This window comes from Acomys minous (assembly GCF_964271855.1).
Source record: "Acomys minous genome assembly, chromosome: 15".
Lineage (NCBI taxonomy): Eukaryota > Metazoa > Chordata > Mammalia > Rodentia > Muridae > Acomys > Acomys minous.
The window spans coordinates 77,330,306-77,354,095 of record NC_140497.1 but is presented as its reverse complement, the minus strand read 5'-3'; positions in this window follow the sequence as shown (position 1 = coordinate 77,354,095).

Here is a 23,790-nt window from a genome sequence, read left to right as displayed (position 1 = left end):
CTCGGGCGTCAGTATTGTAGAGGTGGTGGCACGGAAGTCCAATCCTGTGGGGGAGGGCAAGGGGCCGCCGCTGGAATGGGAGGAGGTTGGGTTTGGGAGGTGGGGTAGGAGGTCTGTGGATGGAAGCGGGTCTGTAAATTGGGGGGAGCCTGTGACACCGGTCCCGACGCAGGCTGGAATTGGATAGGGTGAGGGGCCCGGGACTGGCCCCCAGAGGAGTTTCCCGAACGCGGGGGGAGAGGGTTACCCATGGCATCAACAGTGGAACGGCAGGTGTTCGCCCAATGACGACCTCTACGGCAACGAGGGCAGAGCGTAGTAGGGGGGGGCCGGGCCACAGGTCCCCGGGATCCAGTGGGTGGCGGAACGACCGGCGGCTGTCCAGCCTGTGAGGGTGGGCGGTTACGCTCATTTGGGCAGGCGCGGGCAAAATGTCCCGGTTGGCCGCACCGGTAACAGGAGGCCCCGCTAGGGAGGGCTCCGACGGCCATAATGGCCTTGGTAAACTTATCAGTTAGGGGATCAACCTCTCGGCAAAGCTGAATCATCTCATCAAGATCCCTGCCCTTATATTTGTGTCTAAGAACTGCCTTACAGGCTGAGTTGGCATTTTCAAAGGCCAATTGTGTAAGAAATTTACTGTCTGTCTGGCCAGGACCAAGGGATCTTTCTGAAGCCTCCAGGAGGCGCGCAGCGAAGTCGCTGAAGGGCTCCTGAGGTCCCTGAAGAATCTTGGTAATAGGGGACAGGGCGGAGCCCGTGGAAGCAATAGTTCTCCAAGCAGCGAGAGCGGCAGAACTAGAATGTGAAAGTAAGGAAAAGGGGAGTGCACGCTGTTTTTCGTCAGTGGCATATTTGCCCTGGCCAAGGAGTTTGTCAAGAGACCATTCACGGGTCTCGCGATGTCCCTGCTGTACGTTTTTTCGGATAAGGTCACGGCAACGATCAGCCCAGTCCGCCCTCCAAGAAAGGAACTGTCCTCGAGTGAGGACAGTCTGTGCAGTGGTGATCCACTCGTTGGGCGTTAGATGACCTCCATCTGCCAAATCATCAAGGAGGGAGAGTGTGAACGGCGCATTAGGTCCGTAACTACGGACAGCCGTGTTAAGTTTTTCTAGCTTTTTAAATTTGAGTTTATGATAAGCAGTGGGGGTAGGGTCAGGAGCCGTTCCACCACCTTTCTGTTCTCCCTCCGAACCTGAGGAATCATGCTCACTATCAGAATCTACAAGGGCCGCGGACGACTGGGAGGGTGTAGGGGCAGGTGGGTCTCCCAAAGCAGCGCCTGAATCAATGGCCTCAGTTTTCGCCCCGCTCAGGGCGGGCTGGCTCTGGGAACGGGTGACAGGGAAAATAAACGGAGCTGTGGAGGAAATGCGCGTTGTTAAAAGCGAAAGCCGTTGTTGAAGCTGAAGAATCTTCGTCGCATGGGAGATCTGGTGTTGGAGATGAGCCTCCGTCTGGCAAAAGCAGTTTGGGAGGGAGCAAGGTGGCGGGAGCCGGGAGGCAGGGTAGGGCTTAGTAAGGGGAGGGGGAAGAGTGAGCAAGGTAGGGGAGGGAAAGGTTGGCGCCGCGCGGAGGAGGCCATCATCGGAATGATGTCGAGCAGCCTCCTCCTCAAGGGTGGCAGCAGCATCCGGATCCAAGGGCTCATCTGGGGCCTGAGAAAGGAAAATGGCGGAATGGCGGGAGGCGCGTGAAGGGGGAACAGGAGAGGCTGGCGGACCGGATCGGACAGAGGGTGCCCTTTTTGGAGGAAAAACAGGGGCACAAAGTGGTGAACACCCGCGTTCCATAGCGGAAATGGGGTCCTCATGGGTGGGAGGAAGCGACGGATAGAGACGGCGGGAGGAAGGAGAAGGCTTGGACACAGGCGCAGGGGAAAGATTTTTTAAGGGCTCCGAGGATGTAGGAAGAGAGGAACCCTGCAAAGAGGAACAGGAAGGAACACGAGAAGGAGGGAGAGATTCGCGCAGGCAGAGTTCAGCCACGGAGAGGAGCTGCCTCTCTCCGCTTTCGTTTTCGCCGGACTCAATTATGTCCCGTATAAGGCCCCAATAAGAAAAAATACTGTTCGACACCGCTGTATTACCATCTTTTTTAATAAGTGCATTAAGCTCACGCCCCACCTTCTGCCACTTTTCAGAATGAATAGTAGGTCCATCAATCATGAACCAGGGACAGGTCTGGTCAATAAAAACAAAAAACTCAATCAAATGTTTCTTTTTTACCCTAATACCTCTCTCTCTGAGTACGTCCTTTAAGCCTTTTATGAACTTTGCTTCCTTGGACAGCGAATGGCCCATTCTTGAGATATGCGAACGGATGACTCACCTAATGACGAAGCCGGCCGGGCGAGCTCGGCTGGTCATGAAAACTCCTGTGGACCGGTCCCTTAATCCGTTCGGGGAGAAACCCGCACCTCGAGTCCCTTCGTGGTCGCCAGATGAAATTAATCCATGTAACGATAATTAGTCCACCAACCAGTCCAGCTGGTCAGTTATTGGGGGATCGAGGGGGGTCGCAACCTGTACATAAAGACATGGGCGGGAGAGAGACAGTAGCTCAAGCGAACAATTGCTTGTCAAGAGCTCGTTTATTAAAGGTAAGGGCAGGCTTTTTAAAACCTGCTTTAGGGCGGGCGGGGTACGCAAGGGAGTAGTGGAAAAGTACAAAATCTTCTGGGTTGAGCCCCGGGAACATTTGCAAGGGGAGGGGTCTTTCCAGGTGAGACAAAGCAGGATATCTCTGTGGTTATCTTAGGATCAGATCGCTGTCTTCTCAGGACTAAGCCGGATGCCTTGCATACCTAATGAGTGGCCCAGCAGGATGTTGGCTGCAAATACTGAATGGGTGGAGGTCGGCCTCAGGCCTTTTGGTCCCTGGCAGGACCCGTTGAGAATATTGCAATGGGGCTGGAGAGATGGCTCAGTTGTTAACAGCCCTGTTTGCTCTTCCAAAGGCCCTGGGTTCAATTCCCAGCAACCACATGGTGGCTCACAACCACCTATACTGAGATCTGGTGCCCTCTTCTGGCATGCAAGCTCATATGCAGGCAGAGCACTGTATAAATAATAAATAAATAAATCTTTAAAAAAAAATATTGCAGTGAAGAATCACCTCTTAAGGTTATCCAGTTGTGATTACAATCTGTGCGTTACTAACCTCATCAGCTCCTGTACTGGCTGCTTTTGTGTCAACTTAACGGATGTTAGGGTCATCAGAGAAGAAGGAGCCTCAGTTGAGAAAAATGCCTCCACGAGAGCCACCTGATAGGCATTTTCTCAATTAGTGATCAAGAGGGAAAGACCCAGCCCATGGTGGGTGGTGCCATGCCTGGGCTGGTAGTACTGAGTTCTAAGAAATCAGGCTGAACGAGCCATGGGAAGCAAGCTAGTAAGCAGCACCCTTCCATGGGCTCTGCGTCAGCTCCTGCCTCTAGGTTCCTGCCCTGCTTGACGTCCTGCCCTGACTTCCTTTGGTGATGAACAGTAATGTGGAAAGGTAAGCCAAACAAACACTTTCCTCCTCATACTTTCTGGTCATGGTGTTTCATCACAGCAATAGAGACAACTGCCAAATAGAGATTGTTATTTATTTCTCATAAAGGCCTATTTGAGGATCTGGGTGGGAGAAAAACACACGCACACACGCGCGCGTGCACACACACACACACACACATACACATCCCACATTATATAACAAATATGTATATAATATATATGTGTATAATGTATAATATATCCTAAAATGTTCTTTTAAGAATTTAAACATAGCTAGGCCTGGTGGAGCATGCCTTTAATCCCAGCACTGGGGAGGCAGAGGCAGGTGGATTGCTGTGAGTTTGAGGCCAGCCTGGCCTACAAAGTGAGTCCAGGACAGTCAAGGCTACACAGAGAAACCCTGTCTCAAAAAACAAACAAACAACAACAACAACAAAAAAAACCTTACCAAAAGAATTTAAACTTTAGGGTGGGAAAAATAAGTATATTAATCTACTATTTAGTGTACTGTATATTAATGTTAAGACTGAAATACATTTGTAAGTCATTTGCTATGGTTTCTATGAAGTCTAAGTGAGAAAATATATGTAAATCGCATTACTATCTATGAAATACTAAAGAAATACGATTCCTCATATTTCTTCTGAACTAGAACTCACAGACAATTAAAGGAAACCCTAGTGCTATGTAACAGAACACCTAAAGAAAGAATTCAGTTCTGCATATTTTGAAAAAAAACAAATGACACGTTGAAGAAGCTTCATTTAAAAGAGAGCTTGAAGGAATGTTGACCAAGTGCCCACAAGCAAGTATTCACTAAAATTGTCCTCCCAACATGGAAGCCGAGTGATTCACTGGGACACAAGAGCAACCCAGTCTTTAAAAACAGTCTTTAAGACACGATTTCTCTGTGTAGCCCTGATTGTCCTAGAATTCACTCTGTAGACCATGCTGGCCTTGAAATCATAGAAATCCACCTGCCTCTGCTTCCCTAGTGCTGGGATTAAAGGTGTGCACCAACACTGCCTGGATGTGAACTAGGTTTTTGTTTGTTTGTTCGTTCATTCATTCATTCATTCATTCATTCATTCATTCATTATGTACATAGTGCTCTGCCTGCATGTACACCTACAGGCCAGAAGAGGGAACCAGATCACATTATAGATGATTATGAGCCACCATATGGTTCCTGGGAATTGAACTCAGGACCTACCGAAGAACAGCCCATGCTCTTAACCTCTGAGCTATCCTTCCAGCACCTGCCCACCTTTCTTTTTATGCTTGATTTTAAAGACAGGAATTGAGTCTTTGTTGTCATGCACAAATGGGGAAATTGTTCATATTTTCTAGCACAGTTTTCTCAAATGCAAAATGGCTTGGTTGTCAACAACCAAACTAGTATAGTTATTAGGAAATTTTTATATAGAGCTTGTGTCTTAATTAACAAAGAATAGCATTTGCTGTATTTATAATAATAATTGAATAATAAATGGCTTTGAAAAGATGAGGAAGCTCATTTTATTTATTTATTATTTAAAGATTTATTTATTTATTATTTGTGCAGTATTCGGCCTTTATGTGAGCCAGCAGGCCAGAAGAGGGCACCAGAACTCATTATAGATGGTTATGAGCCACCATGTGGTTGCTGGGAATTGAACTCAGGACCTTTCAAAGAAAGCCAGTGCTCTTAAGCTCTGAGCCACCTCTCCAGCCCAGGAAGTTCATTTTTAAAAAGGGCTATTTTCAGATAAGTTACTTGACTGCTGGGTGAATAATGACATATAAGGTAAGTGAAAGCAAGCCAATCTAGACCAATGGGTACTGGGGACTAAAAGCTGACTGTCAGGCACAAAGGGAGATATATTGCACAAACGCTGCCTGGAAAGAAAACGAAGGGCAGAGAGAGGAGGGTGGCAGCCATAGAGGAGAAGTGCCCTGCTGCAGAGGAGCTGGGTACCTGCCTGACTGATGCAGGAATGCCCAAAGTGGAGTCAGTTTCATGATCTTTGCACCTGTGCAGATTTGTTTAATGCTTTTCTAGTGCCATCTTGAAATTATTATTAACTTGGCATGGAATTTCCCTTTGGAAATTAAATCTAATGACATAATGGCTCATGTGAGTGAGCAGAGGACCCAGGTGCAATGTGTCTGCCACTGTTCCTTACTGCCCCATCTGTGAAACAAATCTCTTGTGGTACGCACAATGCACCTCTCTCTCCCTCTCCCCCTGCCCCCACTTCTTGCTTTCTCCCTCCCTCCTCCCCTCCTATACATTTTGTCCTTACAGGGCAGTGAAAATCTCCACAAGGGAAAAGGCATGTCCGTATCCTCAGACTACTTCTGGCTGATTAGGGGCATCTATTTCCTTAGTGGCGGGGCAAGTTCGATCTTCCACATCAGGGCATTTGACTTCTTGTTGCTTTGCACACAGGCCACTTGGCAAACTGCAAACAACAGCATCCAACCACCACCGGCAGCAAGCAGCAGCAGCAGCGGCAGCAGCAGCATAAACACATAGGAAGTCAGTGAGGCTCACAGGTCAGTCAGGTATTTGGCTGCTTTTAAGAATAAGTAAAGAGGGGGCTGGGGAGATGGCTCAGAGGTTAAAGGCAGCTTCTGCTGGCTGCTCTTCCAAAGGTCCTGAGTTCAATTCCCAGCAACCACATGGTGGCTCACAACCATCCATAATGAGATCTGACGCCCTCTTCTGGCCTGTAGGCAGAGGGCTGTATACATAATAAATACATAATTTTTTTTTTAAAGAGTAAGTAAGGATGAGAAAGATTTTTACTTAATAAATACATAAATATTTTTTTAAAGTAAGTAAGGATGAGAAGATTTTGCTGAAAGTCACAGAGACCACCTTCTCAAAACTTACTTCAAATGCAGAAAAAAAAAATAGTGTTGGACAATCACATCTGCTGAAGACCACTCCTTCTTTATTAGGAACTGAAAACTTATGATGAAAAAAAGATGTCTCTCTGTAATTATAATTCAGTCTTGTGCATATTTTTACTTCGCTGTAAGAGCAAAATGTGTACAAGGTAAAAAGACATGTTGGCAGGAGGGAAGAGGCAAAGTAGGGAGGAGAGAGAGGGAGAGTGAGCAGTGCAGGCAAAATTGCCATTGTATGAATAGAGATCAATAGCAGAAAAATGAATTTAAATTTCCCCTGGAGGGGGAGACCTGGTGGCACTCAGAGGAAGGACAGCAGGTTACCAAGAAGAGACTTGATACCCTATGAGCATATACAGGGGGAGGTAATCCCCCTCAGGAACAGTCATAGGGGAGGGGAATAAGGGGAAAATGGGAGGGAGGGAAGAATGGGAGGATACAAGGGATGGGATAACCACTGAGATGTAACAAGAATAAATTAATAAAAAGAGGGAAAAAAACCAATTGTAAGTGACTTAGAATCACAAGGTTTGAGATGTTCAGCCTGTGTATTTGAGTGCTGTTAACAGTATTGTTTTAATTTTCACAAAATCAGATGGGTCTGGGGTAGCTGCACTACCTCCATACCATAATCCCCATGTCTTTACACTTGCTTAGTAGAGATCAAATTCTCTCAAAATGTCCAAAGCCTGTCATTCACCAGTTACAAGAAGCTTGCAATGGTAAAAGACTGTAATATAGAGAACCACCGGGGGCTTAATATTTCAAGACAAGAATTGAATCTTTGTTACCATGGGGGAAAACTACATTTCCTAGCTAATTTTTTTTTTCAACTGCAAATGACTAAGTTATCTATCTGTAAGTTTCAGGGTCAAAGGAATCTAACTAAATCATCCATATTAAGCATATGGAAATGACTAGATATAACCGTGTAGCTTTTTACATCCCTGAACAAAAAGATGTAGATATTTGAAACAGGGAAGGGGCAAAAGCGCCCATGCATGGACTGCTTCTTCTTCTCCAGAGTCAGTTCAAGGAATGAACTCCTCAAATAGAGGTCTAAGGAGGAAGTAAACGGAGGCGAGACATCTCCCCATTGAGTGCCAGGCTCTCCTGCTGTGGTTCTTCCGTGCGACCACAGGAAGCTCATGGGGGCACATCTTATAATTATCATTTTTTTTAAAAAAAATGAAGAAAATACAGTGAAGGAAACTTCCTGAAGCCGTACTACCAGTGAAGTGATAATACTTTAAGCTTAAGCATGGGTGCCAAGAAAGACATATACTTTTCTAACTATAATGGAAAATGTATCATAGGTAAACTGAAGGAAACTTCTAGGGGCAAGAGCTCTAATTTGTGCACAAGAAATATGAAAAAGTAAATCCTTCTCGATATTTAAAATAGTATGAATCTTGCCTTAAGCAGGATTTTGTTAGTGTGAGGAGCAAGTCCAGGGCCTTGTTCATGCTAGGTAAGTATTTAGCTGCTGAGCTGCTTCCCTGACTGACAGGGTCCCACTATGTAGCCCCACCTAGCTTTAAACCTTCTGGATAATTCTGGCTGGCCTCACACTCAGAATCCTCCTGCCTCAGCCTCCAGAATGCCAAGTCAGCAAACCTGCACCACCACACCCTGTTCTTACGTCTAATCCTGGCGATCTTTCATTTATATTTCTCAGCCCAACCTCTCTGAACAATGCTTATTTATTATGCTAATTCCTTAGAATAGTGGAAATCAGGCTCTTCCTTCTAGTTTTTCAATCCTATAATCAACTCCAAGTATAATTGAAAAAAAAGTCCAACTTCTGTCTCTTGGGAGTCAGACAGATAAACTCAGTGAGAGATAAGTCTTGACTAAATTCTCCAGTAAAACCAGGGGCAGTCTCCTAAGTGTCATGTTTCTTGCGTTAGGCACTCTGATAGTTTTGTTTGCCCATTCCAAGCCCGGCTAGATATCCTGTGGCCCAATCCTTACTGCTTGACGTTCAGAATACCCAGGTATGCCAAATTAGCGATAATTAAGCAATGATGCACATGCATGTCCTTTGACTCACCATTCCTTGTGTCCACAGCAACAAACTATGAACTCGAGCAGCATAGTAGTTGTTTATGGAGAAGCCAGACTGCCTTAGTTTAGTGCTGCCTTGCAGCAGCTAATGTTAGCAAGCTATGCAAGAAAAACATTTTTGCTTCTTCATTGATTTTACAGATCAGCGCTACTCCGCCAGATTACTTGATGGTACTGTTCTGGAACTTGATGGCACTGTTCTGGAACTTGATGGTACTGTTCTGGAACTTGAATGAGATTCTATGTGAGGAAAAAAAGAAGTTTATCAACCATATAAGAATCATTTTACTGCACATCAGTGATGGAGAATCAGTAAAATGACAAAGGCGATAGTCACATTTGAAAATCTGTGGTTTCTATAAAGTTTCTGGTTTCCATTGGTAAACAGGAAATAAATTAGGTATTTTCTTACCTATGTTCAAAAAATTAAATTTGGAAAAAACTACACGGCATCACACACACACCTGTACTCCAAGTGCTCAGGAGGTAGGGGGTACAATCAGGACTAGGAATTCAAGGTCGACCTTAGCCACAAAGCAAGTTTGAAGCTAGCCTGAGCTACATGAGGTGCTGACTTTGAAATTAATCCACTTGGAATAAGCATCCTACTGTTGTATTTTGGTGTGGCCACCAATTAGTCTTTACTGCTCTGATGTTTGTTCCCTCTGATTGAATGTTAAGTTGAGATCTCCCGTTCCACATGAAAGAGAATTGGTTGTGAGCTAGTCATCACAGAAACTGGAAGGCATATGCAATTTATTATTCTGTTCCTGCATGCTCTCTGCTACTCTGCATGACATAGAGCAGCGTCATCTCCTGCCTGAATTATTGCAATGTTTCTTGATCGTGCTGTGTCCATCTTTGCTTCCTTCCCTATATTCCATTTTCAGCATGGCTACCAGAATATTGATTTTTTTAACAACTTAAACCATCCCAATTCTCTAAAGGCAGAAAAGGATAGTGGGAGCCCGGGAGTGGTGGCACATGTCTTTAATCCCAGGACTTAGGACGAAGAGATGGGGGAATCTCTGAGTTTGAAGCCAGCCTCATCTACAGCCAGGGCTATCCAGAGAAACCCTGTCACACAAACAAACAAACAAACAAACAGCAGAAAGAAAGAAAGAAGAGAGTGAGAAGGGGGAGGGGAGAGGAGGGAAAGACCAGTTGAAAGAGAGGAGGTAGCATCTGAAAGTCATCCTTTCAGAGGAATGAGCACCCTGGCGTGGCCTCATAAGAACCAAGATAACCAGGTGTGAGCTATATTTTCTGATGGAGTGTGCATAGGAAAAATTAGTGAATTGTCTGTGAAATTGAATGAAAATACGAGGATCCAGGTAATTTTGAGGTGGATTTGGAACAAGACACTGTGAGACTAGAATTTATGATGTGGACCAAATTTAGGGGAGGGGTCAGGAATTATGAACCATGTGTGGGGTGTGCCGGGACACTTAGGGGTAAAGAGACAGACATGGTTTTAAAAGCCAACAATAATTTCTGCATGTGAGTTTTTTAAGTGAGTGCTTCCTTGTCATAGGAAGATGCCAAATATAGAAAAGATTTTTATTTTGGCTGAAATTTCTCGTTAACTGAGAAATATTTGAGACTTGGTAAATATATGGACACCTGAAGGGTTTAGTGGGCATTTGAGAAGTCAAAATGTTGTTTGCTCATGCCAGACACCGTTAGTAAAATGTACAAGACCATTTACAATGACATGCTTCGTGCATAAATAGTGACATCGGCACAGCAGCAGCTTGTGAATGTTTTGATGCTCAACTTTAAGAAAAAAATAGTTTTAAAATGTCTTTTTGTTAAATATGTTAGGAATTTTCAACTTAGAGCTATAACGTGTGTGTGTGTGCATGCGTGCGTGCGTGTGTGCGTGCGTGCGTGCGTGCATGTGTGTGTGTGCGTGCGTGTGTGTGTTGCCACGAATTAATCCCTGGGCCCACATCCAGGCAAGTGTTCTGCCACCAAGCTGAGCTAAAACTCCAGCCCTGAGTCTTTATGATTTACAAAGCAATTTAGTTCAAAGTCTAGTTTAACAAATATTAGAGAAAATCAAGAATGATTCAAGCCAACTGATGGTGACGTTGAGGTGCTTTTGTACAAGTGCTGGTGTTCGTAGCAAGAGACGGTAACTGAATGAATGCCTCACAGTCTTGAAGCATTCACTGCCTCCTTCATGCGTTCATGCAGCTACAACATTGCAAACTTCAGTAGCACTCCAGGAAGTAAGCACACCTTGATTGAGTTCGAATAGTGACAGTTAAAGAATCAGAAATAGTAAGGAATTAATGAGGTATGCAAAACAATGATCAAAATGTCACAACACGAAGTATGCTTGGAAAATAATAGTAAGCAACCCCAGGGAGCAATCAAAGGTTCTTAAATAACAGTTTTAACCAGATGAGCCAGGATGTGATGGAAGCTGAAACAGTAGCTAGAATCAAGGCTCGGTTTTTCAGTTATTTGGAGAAATGAGTTGAAAAGTGACCTCTAGTGGGCTTTTTCTTCACTGGTAAAGGTAGATTTTTCTGCCTTCACCATCCCCATTGTTTTACTCTGTAGGTACAAATCACTCAGGGTGACATAAAAAGCAAAATGAGAAACTTATTGTATTTATTATAATTGCACTCAGATTCTAAAGTCAGCATTTCAAAGGAAACTCTTGAATTCTCCTGGTTTGATCTAACATATTTGAAATAACGTGAGCTTTAAAACATGGGCGATTTGTCATTACTTTAGGGGTTGTTTGTCTGTTTCTGTTTTGTTCGTCTGAACAAAATCATGTTCATTAGACAAAAATGCTTGTCTGGTCAACCCATGACAAATACAACATAGAGCCGTGAACAACAAACCAGGATGACCCATCAGTACATATACTTCTGGGCCTGAAGTTCATCACATTTGCCACCCACATGTGAAACTGGTTTGTAGCGGGCTTTTCCATAACTGACCAGCTTATTTTGATCCCTTGAATTCTAAAATAATGTTAGCTCTCCACCTGGATCCTCTGATGAACACATTGAAAAAGGGGCATAGATCAACATCGATTGCTTCCTGGTTCAGGATCATGACTTCATTTCATTTAAAAAGCACACCTTGAAAGCACACACAATGCTGATATATGGCTATGTAATTGAAACAGTGACAATAAAAAAGATCTTTACTGAATTTACAATACATTTGCCTCAGGAGACATCACTGACCTTATTTTATTTTAAAAGTATAGACTTTTTTTTTTAACAGAAGGAGAGAAAACTTTGTTTGGTTGACTGTTTTGGTCTTGGAAACACGATCTCACTATGTAGATAGCCTTGACTGCCTTGGGACTCTCAAAGTAGACCAGGCTGGCCTGAAACTCAGAGAGATCTGCCTACCTGGAGCTGAAGGTGTGTGCCATCATTCCTGGCCTAATAAAAGGAAAATCTGGACTCTGGGGATATTGCTCAATGATAGAGCACTTGGCTCAAACCAATAAAGAAAAGAAAGGGACTGGGTGGTGGTGGCGCACGCCTTTAATCACAGCACCAGAAAAGCAGATGTAGGTGGGTCTCTGAGTTCGAGGCCAGCCTGGTCTACAGTGTGAGTTCCAGGACAGCCAGGGCTACATAGAGAAACCCTGTCTCAAAAAAAACAAATGAATACATACACACAACATACATACATACATACATACATACATACATATATACATATGTACATAAAATAAAAGGAAAGAAATGTATTCAGAATGTGTTTTTCTGTTATTCTAGAAACAAAAAGCTCCAAAGAGCATTTGGGAATGCCCTTAACAGTCTCAGTTTCTCTTTCTCTTCCTTCCTTCCTTCCTTCCTTCCTTCCTTCCTTCCCTTTTTACCTTCTTTTCCTACCTTCCTTGCTTTTTGTTAGAACAGAAGTCTCCCACCAAAAGCCATCCTGGCCTGAAATCCCCTGGACTCTTGACTCAGCGTCCCAAGTGCTTAGAGTGCAAGCACGTGCGACCCACGGTCACTTTGGCTTTTCTCAGCTGAGCATATTGTAATTACACTAAGCTTAGGGAACTCTAGAAGCTGAACTCCATAGGCAGGTCTTCCCCAGTTCACACAGCATCATCTTACAAGACTAGAGAAACTTCACCAACTTCAAACCTCCCCTAGCCCAGCCTCACTCTCCTCGAAAGAGAGCGGATATAAGCGGGCTGTAGAAAGCTTGGCACTACTGATATTTGCTTTTCATACATAGCTGGGAATTACTCAAATAAATGAGTTAAACAAAGGCAGAAGTCAACCCTCTCTTCCATTTTAAAAATTTTGACTCAATTATTACCAAGGCTGGATTTAGAATCTTCTAGCTCCCCGACAACTCAGAAGAGTCTAGAACCCTACTATAAAAGAGCCCCTGATGACTTTTCAAAGTTGCATAAATATTAGAAGCATTTTAAAGAATGGTTTTGTATGGTAATGTGCCAATACAATATACACAGTTGTACTCTTAGACTAGAAACGTCTTGATGATCATTTGACAGCTTGTCTCACCAGTGTATACAAAAGTTCAGAAAGCATCTTGCACCCTGCAGTAGCCAGCTTATCAGGACCTCCCACGCGGTTCGCTCCAGCAGGAGTGAGTAAACAGGTCTGGCCATGTGCCCTAAAGGCCAGCATTCCTGGGCTGCACCGGACCACCAGGGAAGGGAGCTGGGGATCACTCAACCTCCAAGCCAGTCTTGGGGAGTGAATTTTTTTTTTTTACCCAAGATGTTTCGGGAAGATAAGAAATCTACTCTGAGGGATGCAGGAGGTCATTCGGACTCAAACTGGACTTGGTCTCGGTTTACTTTCCATCTGCCATTCTCAGAGAAAAGGAACAGTGAATTCTTAGGCGTCTCTTCCCAGCAGCAGCCTGCTCCACTTACAAAAGGAAGACAGGCAGTGCATAAGTAAGAGAAAGAAGTGTTTATACCATCAAAGTTGAGAAGCCATAAGTTAACAGAAAATTCACAAAAATCTACAAGGAAAAATTATAGAAACAATAATATTTATTTATACAATGTGACTTAGACTCCGTGGTTTATGCCCACTTTTTAACCACAACTCTACAGGGTTTTCAGCTATTTCAGGGAACAGAGGAGTAAACAAAGTCAGAAGGTGACCTGCCAACAATTCACACAGGTGTTGAATATTACCCCCCGAGTAGTAGTCACTGGGGCCCTTCTGACCCCAACACTGCTCCACCTCCCAATACAGCCCAGAAGTGTAAGCAGGGGCTGTGGCCATTCCTTCACTCACCAGGGATCTGATATCTTAACAGTCAATTTCATTAGCTGTCTATCTGGGGCTTCTGAACTACTTCCTAAGATGTATGTCACTAAGGCATGAGAAGAAGACAACTGTAAAACCAAATAAATAAATAAATAAATAAATAAATAAATTAATTAATTAAAATACACACTTTCACTAGTGGCTTTTTTTTCTCCTGTCTGGAAAACAAATTTATATACTCAAGTACACACACGTATTGAAAGTACCAGGTGTAATTCTTAAGTGAATGCTCTACTGTTAGGCACAGAACACATCTGGGCAACCTGGGTCACTTGTCAATTAATATACTGTTTAGAATGTAGCAACAAGAGGATAAAGAATTGTTATGCCTTGCAATATTGAAAAGGAAACAAAGACTTTGAATCTCTGAGGCATTTGCTTGACTGTTAGAGTACTAGAATATTCTAGGCTGCTTGCCAAATGGATGTTTTGTGGAATATAAATAAGCCTATTATCATGCATATGTATAATTGCATTCAATAGAACCAGGGCTAATAAAACATTTTATACCTAAGCAGAACAATATTTTAGTAGAAACAGCCATTGTCAGTTTGCATATGCCTCATAGACATTTTCTTACCATAATAGTCTCTAAATTCCAAGAATAGCAGCGTTGCCAAAGTCTTTCATGTTACAGTGAATATTTTTTTTTCTATTGAGAGCCACAGAAAATGCCTCGGAACTTAACATGTATGACTTTAGAAGTCTCTTCTCATTTATTATGATAAGACCTTTAACTTTCTAACCTCAGCTCTTCTGGAATGTGTATTAAAACAACATGCATTCCAATAATAAAACTCTTTGTTATGGAATAGCTTTTGATTAATTATCAACTAATACTATCAGTACGTAGTACAGCCAAAACAAATTATCCTTTAAAGTATTCAGTCTAGGGGTCTGCACTTAAGATGGCTTCACAAAATAACGGTTGGTTGTTGTTGCTGCTGCTGTTATTGTCGTTATCTAGAAATACTCTGCTTCAGCGCAGGGGAAATGTTACCTTACAGGGAATCATGGCAATGCGTTGGCAGATGTACCTATTCCTGGAGCAAACATACAAAATTAGGTTGGAGTTTGAGTCATAGAGAAATATAAAAGTTAAAAAAAATCTTACAGAAATGACATGTGTCAGAGTCTTTAATTTGTCTTTGTCACATCCAACTGTTGCTTCAGGCATGTATATATATATATATATATATATATATATATATATATATATATATATATATTTGTAAAAGTGATGGGAGGCAGTTTTAAAAGCAGATAGAAGAAAAGTACTTTACAACTTAAATGGAGAATTTTACCTCTGAAGTGAACCTGTTTACTAAATTACTTATAAAAAAAAACACAAAGGGCAGGAAAGTTAGACTAGCAGTCAGGACGACCTGCTGCTCTTGTGGAGGACCAGGGGCCATACGTGGTGCCTGGAAACCATCTGTAGCCCCCAGTCCCAGGGGATCCAAAGCAGACTTCTGACCTTCTTGGGCCAGGCACACAAGTGGTGCAGAGACATGTATGCAGGCAAAACACTCATGCACAAAAAAAACAATAAACAGATAAATTGTATACGAAAAGGAAAAATACTAGGCTGGAAGAGTTAGAGATTTGAGAAAGGGAAGTGGTTTTAGTTTCCCATTCAGGATTTAACTTTTTCTGCCATTTCTTGGTTGGATAAAACAAACAATAAATGCTATAAAATGTGGTTAAGCAACTACTACTGAAAAGGATACATTTTAAAGTTTCCAGAAATAAATCGATCTTTGTAACTGATTTATAAAACTTAAAAAAATATAGGCTAAAAATTGACCATTTTATTTGCTTTTATTTTCTTATTATTTTTGTTGTTGTTGGAATGGAGATGGGATAGAAGAAGCAAAGGCGGTTACCAGAAATATTATTATATCAATCTTCTTCTTGTTTATTTTTGATGCTTATGGGGGCATCAATTATTTTTAAAGTTAAATAATACCAGCTATCTATTTGAGGTATATTAGGACCTCCTTATTTCCCAGACTTGACATTTTCAAATGAGGCCCACGCTATGGGAAAGGATCCTGTTAGTGACTCTTCTAGCTTAGTGCAGAAGAAGCTCCATGCAACTGTTTGATAACTTAAGCCCCTGCTTTACTTCCCCTGAAATAGAGCCTGTTAGAGGCCATCCACATTCTATAGTTAACTAAGGATTGTGGTATTCTCGGGACATACCAGGAGCTACTGAAAGGGAAGTATCTTTAAACCCTAACCCTTCCCTGGTCTATCATAGGAATTAACATCCTCCTCCATACTTGTTAAAGGTCTGCATCAGAAAAAAAAAAAAAAAACCACGTGAAAATAGCAACCTCCTTAATGGTCGGGACAGGAAACAATAAAGGATGCTATATCCGAGTAGAAGCTGTGAGGACAGCTCAGCTGGGTGGAATGTAATTGCTGGAGATAAAATTAGCCAGGTCACCTTACTCTAAGGGGGGAAAACACCTCTGGGAACCTGGCAACCAAGTAAATAGATAGGGACTTCCTTCCCATTAATAAGCTTCTACAGTTGTGTTCCAAGACAGACACCAATTAACTCACGAGCACCACTTCTAAAAACAACTCGGGAAGTTATTTAAGTACAAAACAACAACAACAACAACAACAAATGACTTGATACTAAGAAGAAATGTTGTGCAGTGTAAGTAATGTAGTCAGACGTTAAAACTGAAAAGTTCTTACAAATCATGTAGTCCCTCTTTATTTCCTTCCTTCCTTCTTCCTTCCTTCCTTCCTTCCTTCTTTCCTTCCTACTTTCCTTCCTTCCTTCTTTTCTAGCTGATTTCCGTACTACTTACTACTGCCTATCTGTGGTGACAATTGCTTTATTTTTGGTAAAAAATTTTTCCCCCAGCTAAATGCCTTTAAGAAAACCCGTGGTCTGATGCGTCAGTAAGCAGACAGCAGCAGCAGATGCGTGGAGTGGTTGAGGAGAGCAGTGATGGCGTCCAGCACAAAGGTCCAAAATGACCTGGTGGGTAGGCATGGAGCTTATGCTTTGATTTACAACACATACAGATTCATGATAAAAAGTCATTCAGAGGCATTTCCCCACTAGTCGTTTTTTTCTGAGGTTAAATAAAACCCGAATTATACAGAGATTCAGCCTATTTTCCACTAGGTGGCAATATATCTTTTTTCTTTACAGTTCTGGTAAAATGAAAATTCCTATTTGTCCCAACCTCCCCCTTTGGTGGAACCAACTGAAAAATTAAGATTAAAAATATAAGATTAAAGAAATCTTGACGTAGAGATGCAGGAACCTGGGAGTATATAATGACATATATTTCCAGCATAAAAACTAAAATAATAAAGTGTGCTTGGCATAGACTCATAATTAGGATTTGCATTGACTCTTAAAAGATCACACTAAATTTTGGTAGTGACTTATTAAGTGAAATTAGGGCTGCTGTTATTTGTACAAAAAAGTACTGAATATTTTTTCTTTAATTCTTTTCTTAGCCCAATTACTTAATACATTAATTAGCCTTGGAAACAGGTTATAATACTGTTGAATGCATTTCTTATTTCCAGGGCTCATCTTAATAATCACTTTGGAGTAAAATACTATTAATCTCATTTGTTTTTAAGAGTTTAAGCTTGTGTCAGCCCATTTGTACTCCCTTAGTAGTATGTTGTTTCTGAACAACTAAGACAGACACTGTTTGCTAAAGTCAGGTGGTTTCCATGAGTTGTTTTCCTGTGTGCTTGCTAGAGCTTCCTTAAGACAAATTTCAGAGCATGACTTAAGGAATAGGAAGTTGCTTTCTCACTGCCCACAGTCTGACAGACTGGTGAGCACAAGAGCAAAGCACTGTAGGCTCCTTCCTCTGAGACCTTTCTCCTTGACCCCTTCTCGCTGTCTCTTTTTGTGGGAGTCCTCCCTGCAGTGTTCCCTGTACCAGTTTCCCTCTATCTAATAAGGGCATCCATCATGTGAAATGGATTTAACCTTATGTGACCTTACGAATCGCTTTCTCTAATTACAATAGTACTCAAAGCTTTGGGGTGTTAGGACCCCAGTGTGTTGTGCATTTGGGGACAAACAGTTCTGCCTATAACAATAGTAAATCTGTACATGCAGTTCAGTTCACTATTGCAGGCTGAGTTGCAAGCTGAGCTATTAGAGTGCAGAACCAGAAACACATGGGAAGCAGGAGTTCAAGGTACTGGAAACCTAGCTAATTACTGGGTGCTAGATGATCCGTGCTTACAGGAGGAGCATCTACAGCCACTTCTTGACTCACCCAGCACAACCCCTAAGGACAGTCTACAAATATCTGTCCTTGTGCCCACCGGTAATCTTAGTCTTCACCCCTCCTCAAGCAAACATCTCTACGACCAGTCAAATTGCAGAGCTGTGGGTCTCAGTCTCAATACATCTACAGAGCACTCCCACTGGGAAGCCATGTAGAAGAAGGAGGGAGGGGCAGAAAGATTGTAAGAGGCAGAGGATCCGGGGGTTTTGCTGTGGGACTGTGTCTCCTAGTGACATCAGAAGCTACACTCATAACCATGACTGCCTAAAATGAACTGAACAACAACAACAACAACAACAAAAAAAAAACACCAGTGAATAAGCAAAAAATGCATGGGATCAGCCATGGGGTGGGGGAGAGGCCTACAAGTCCTCAACCTCAAAGAACTATAGGCCACCGAGTAAAGAGAAAGCTAAGAGTGAGGGAAGTGGTCCTCCCCAGGGAAGAGCACACCAATGGTTTATCCGGTGCCAAATGATCAGCTCTTAAAACATACATATAAAAATCATATGCGCTCCACAGGTTATATCTAAGAATATATATGTGTATGCATTTACATATATGCATGCAGTAACAATTAGCAAAACGAAACAAAACAAACAAACAAACAAACAAAAACAAGGCTGTGAATTTGAAGGGAATGAGGAAGGTCCTCAGGAAAAAAAAGGGGAAAATGTTGTAATGAAATGACAATCTTAAAAAAACAAATCCTAAGAGAATCTCTTAGAAAAGATCTAACCAGGCTAGAGAGATGGCTCAGTGGTTAAGAGCACTGACTGCTCTTCCTGAGGTCAGGAGTTCAATTCCCAGCAACCACATGGTGGCTCACAACCATCTATAATGTGATCTGATGCCCTCCTCTGGCCTGCAGGTGTGCATGCAGGCAGAGCACTGTATACATAATAATAAATAAATAAATCTTTAAAAAAAAAAAAAAAAAAAAAAAAAGAAAAGATCTAACCAATTCTTTGCAGCAGGACAGAACTTTTCTGCCCGCTAGAACACAGGTCCCAACCCCAGACTCCAGATAGTCTTAGAAACTAATGTGAAATGGGACTGATCAGAAGTCATTTTCAAATTTTCTAAAACCTTCCCATGGGAGACCACAATGGAGACCTACCAGCCAAGATGGACTTTCCTAAGGTGATGAGAGAACAGCGCTGAAGCTTTACTCAAATGTCGATCTCAACAACCTGCCCCCCCCTCCCACAGCCATCCCACTCCTTCTTCTGAATCTTCAGAAACACAGCAAAAACCAGTTGTTAAAATTACTGTTTCTAAAGTCTAGGAAGCTCTGATCTCATCCTTCTTATTTTATAGGTGAGAATCCAGGGGGCTTAGAGACCTCCGTTCGCTCAAGGTCACACAGCCAGGAAATGGCATAGCCAAAATTGGGATTAGATGTTTGACTTATGACACATGAGATCATTTTTTTTTTTCCAGCAGAATTCTTTATGCTTACAGGATACTATAAGAACTTTAAGACGATCTCGTACTTATGGCCCACTGTTAGAGTGAACCTTCATTTTCATTAGCGACACATGTAGAGGCCTAGAAAGGAAGACTTGTCACAGGCATGTTTATATAAAGCATGAGGTCCTGGAAAGTGTGGTCAGGGGCTGTGGGCAGCATCAGCTCTGATGGGTGATTGTACATTCTGCACTGCGTGCTACTTGGTACTGATAAGACCTTCTACCCTGCCTCCTGAAACATCCCCTGGGCCATAAATGTCCTTAGTGCAGTGACAGGTAGGGAGTGGAGACATGCTGCCAGATACGGAAACTCAAAGGCTTAGACCCACTTCCCGAACAGAGAGAGGCAGCCTCTCTGAAGGCAGCCACTGTCAGACATGCTGCTGTGGTTGACTGGTGAGCTGGACCTAAGCACAAACTACTGGTAGCTCAAGAGATTTTTAATGCTTCTGCTATTAGTTTTCCAAAAGAGTTCCTGGCAGCTTTGTGTCAGATCCTGTAAAGGGCATACATACAGAGAAGGTGTGAAGCTATTTCAGAAAGCCCCGGGTAGTGGCAGCTAAAGAGTGACCAAGAGGGCACTGACACATGAACATTTAAACAACTCCTTCTGCCCAACTAACAACAAGTGCTCTTAATAGTGCCTTTCACACATCCTTGCATTCTTTTTTAAAAATTATTTTATTTTATTTTATTTGCTTAGGTGTTTTGCCTCTGTCATGGTTGTGCACCACCAGTGCATGCTTGGTGCCCATGCAGACCAGCAAAGACGTCCAGCAGACAGTGTCAGATCCTCCGGAGCTAGAGTTACAGAAAGCTGTGAGCGGCCATGTGAGTGCTGGGAACCGAACCCAGGGACTCTGGAAGAATAGGCAGTTCTGTTAACCATTGAGCCATTCACCTCTCCAGCCCCATTCCCAAAAGTTTTGTTTATAGAATCAACTTGGGATGTGGCCAAATGAAAGAGCAAAATGGGAGCAGCTGAAACAGGGATAGAACAGGGCTAAAGATTCAGAGAATTACATTTATAACAATGTAACGCAGTGTGCCCTCTCTATTTCAGGGATGTAGCCAGTAGCCATTTTCCAAGGCGGCAACCCTGACATTTCTAGCATTTGTGGGTCTGGTTCTAACCTCTTCTACAAAGCATCGATCCTGTGGTCACCCTAACATCTGTGGTCAACTGCTGAAAGTAAACAGGTCTATCTCCTGTGAGGATTCTGTCCGGTCTCTGATCTTGCTTGTGTGCTCTGCATTTGTAAGGTAACAGTGATTTAGGAGTACTCTCTTCCTATAGGACATCTATAAAATCCTTCAGAGTCTTTTCTTTTTCCTTTCTTTGGGTAGCTGCTAATGGCTAGTGCTCAAAAGGAGGATTCTTGGACTGGTAAGATGCCTCACAGGAGTAAATTTGTCCGAGAGCAAGCCTGCTGGCCTGAGTTTGATCCTCGTTGCCCACACGGTGGAGGGAGAGATCTGACTTCTTTGACTTTCACGAACAGGCATAGCACACAGGTGTACCCGCCCCCACAATAAATAAATGTGAGTAGTAACACCGGGGATGAGAAGTCTTTAGAACGAATTTTCCTATGGAGACAACAAGACTGTGATGTCAGATCAAAAGCCCTCTCTATCTGCACCTGATTTGACTTCCTAGTTGACTGGGTCCTGTACCTTTGAGGAGGCTTCTACAGAAAGCTAAGATGATGGGCATTCAGAAACCATACACTATAGAACTTTAGGTTTCTCCTCTCAGCAGGTAAAGTGGTCCATGCCTGTCATCACAGCACTTGTGAGGATGAAGTAAGAGGAGTTTTGAGTTCCAGGCCAGCCTGGATTATACAGGAAGAATGTTATCAAAACATCAGCTGTAATAATAGAAACAAAACAAGTGGCTTCTCTTGAACTTCATGCAGAAGGAACTCCTCCTTCCATCTCCTGAAGAGAGAAGTTGGTTAAATACATGTGGGTGTCAGCTTATACCCTCTATGTCTGAGCTGTTAAAAGTGAACGTATTTTGAATATTTAAAGGATTTAAGAAATTCAGATGTGAGCTGCTGGCAATCTTATAACCTGATGAGACTTGTTTTACCATGTTGTTCTTTACTGGGTGTGGAATTCGAGTTTTGAAAGCTACGTTTTCTAGCTGTCTCTCCTGGTTTTAGGTTTAGGCATGTTTAGAGGCTTAATAAGCCAGAGCCTCAAAATCAAATATTTCTGATTTAGAAGCATTATCAACCTGACTAGAGCGGTACCTCCACGTATCAATGTTTCCTCTTTATTTAGGTGTTCCAAAATAAGATATTAAGTGGAGAGACAAATGGATTAAAAATATACATATAAACTTTCATCTTGGCTATTAATCACACCGGCGGGGATTTAGGATGCTACCTCTTTGCTTGAGGAAGGAAAAGGATGAAGGAAGATTTTTAGAAACCTAGAAGTGTGATCAATGGAAGATGGGAGTTTTGGAGATAGAATTCAGGCAGCAGATTAAATCTCCCTAGAGATAAGCTTTCACACACACACACACACACACACACAAACACACACACACACACACACACACACACACACACACACACACACACATACACACACACACACACACACAGGTATTATTTATCCCTGCCTGGCCCTTTCTAAAGCCAGTAGTTAACTTGCACTCTCCTTGAAAGCATTTTAGTGGAAACATTAATTGCCCTCCTGGAACGCTGCCTTTCATCTTTCCAGAGAGGACTCTGCAGTCCTATTCTCTTTATCTTTATTCTCTGACCTTCTTTTGAGCCGAGAGAAGAAGCAAACTAAGACCTCTAATTTTGTGACTTCCATGGATTTCTGGGCTGGGTGTCGCTGTTTCACTACGTTTGTTTTTCTTTAAAAAAAAAAAAAAAAACTCGCCAGAGGGGAAAACAGATCTTAATTTACTTTATTTGAAAGAAAAGAAGTCATCAAATACTTTTTGCAAATAAATAATTTTAAACTTCACTAGAAAGTGAAAACAAAAAAACAGAAAAACAAAAGCCAGAGATGGCTACTTGAGTTGCACAAGAGACTAGAAAGCTCTGCAGTTTTGTAATACTGGTGCAGCTGCCCAGAGATGACCTCAGGGAAGAGCTGAAGTGCTGGGGCGCTAGGCCAGGTTTTAACCCTCAGAACAATCCACACAGAGTCCCACCAAGGAGAGAAATGGTGTGTGCATTTCTCTTCTGAAACCCAGGAGGTAGGAGGTGGGGGAAGGCATTTAGAGCTGGTGGCAGAGCATTTGGGGGAGACACGAAGAAACAAAAAGTGACCGCGTTAGGTACTTTTGTTTCATGATTTTTTTTTTCCCCTGACAAATTGTGTATTGCCTATTGTCTCTTAGTTTACAAAAGATCTTACTTTCTCAACCAAGAATCTGTTCCCTAAAGAACACAGGAAAGAGAAGATATGACATGTGTGTCCAAGTCTCTGGGTTTGTTTGTTTGTTTGTTTTTAAAGTAGTCACAATAAATACAGCACCCTGTAGCTTTCATCCTTAAATACAGAAAAGCTTACTGGAGCCAGGCCCTCCCTCTGGATGATAGTAAGTGAGCAAGGAGTTCAGCTCATGGGGCATCATCCTCTGCAAGGGGACACTTGCTCAGAGCTTCTCAGGGAAGATGCTGTTGGTCACAACAACCAAGAAGAGGAACAAGCTACTGTTTCGTGTTCTGATCAAGCTGTATATGTCAGGCCAAATTATACCTTGGATTCTTCTTATGGCCCTTGTCATCTCTACAGTCATGCTGGACTACCATCTATAAATAGCTGGAGTTCACCATACCTGCATTTTAGTACCATTGCAGCTAAACTAGCTAAAACTATCCGTAAATGAATGGACCTGGCCTTGTCTTGATTTTTATGTCTCAGATCCATGCCGCTGACACACTTGCAGCCCTAGTATAAGCCTGAGACACTAGGAGAAGTCTCAAAGTACTTACACATACACCTCCTAAGTCAACCAGTAGTCACTGTCAGCTATGGCTAAAAAAATAAACAAAGGCCATTGTAGAAAAGTTAGGCCACAGAAGACTCCACCCAGAAGTACTCGGGCATCAAAGTCAGCAAACAAAGAAGCATAAAGAGAGAAAGAGACTCTATCCTGGTCACCAACACTGACGTCCACTTGTGTATAACAGGATAGCAAATATCTATCGATATGACTTCAGTTGAATTTTAAGACAAATCCATAGGTGGTTTACATATATATATATATATATATATATATATATATATA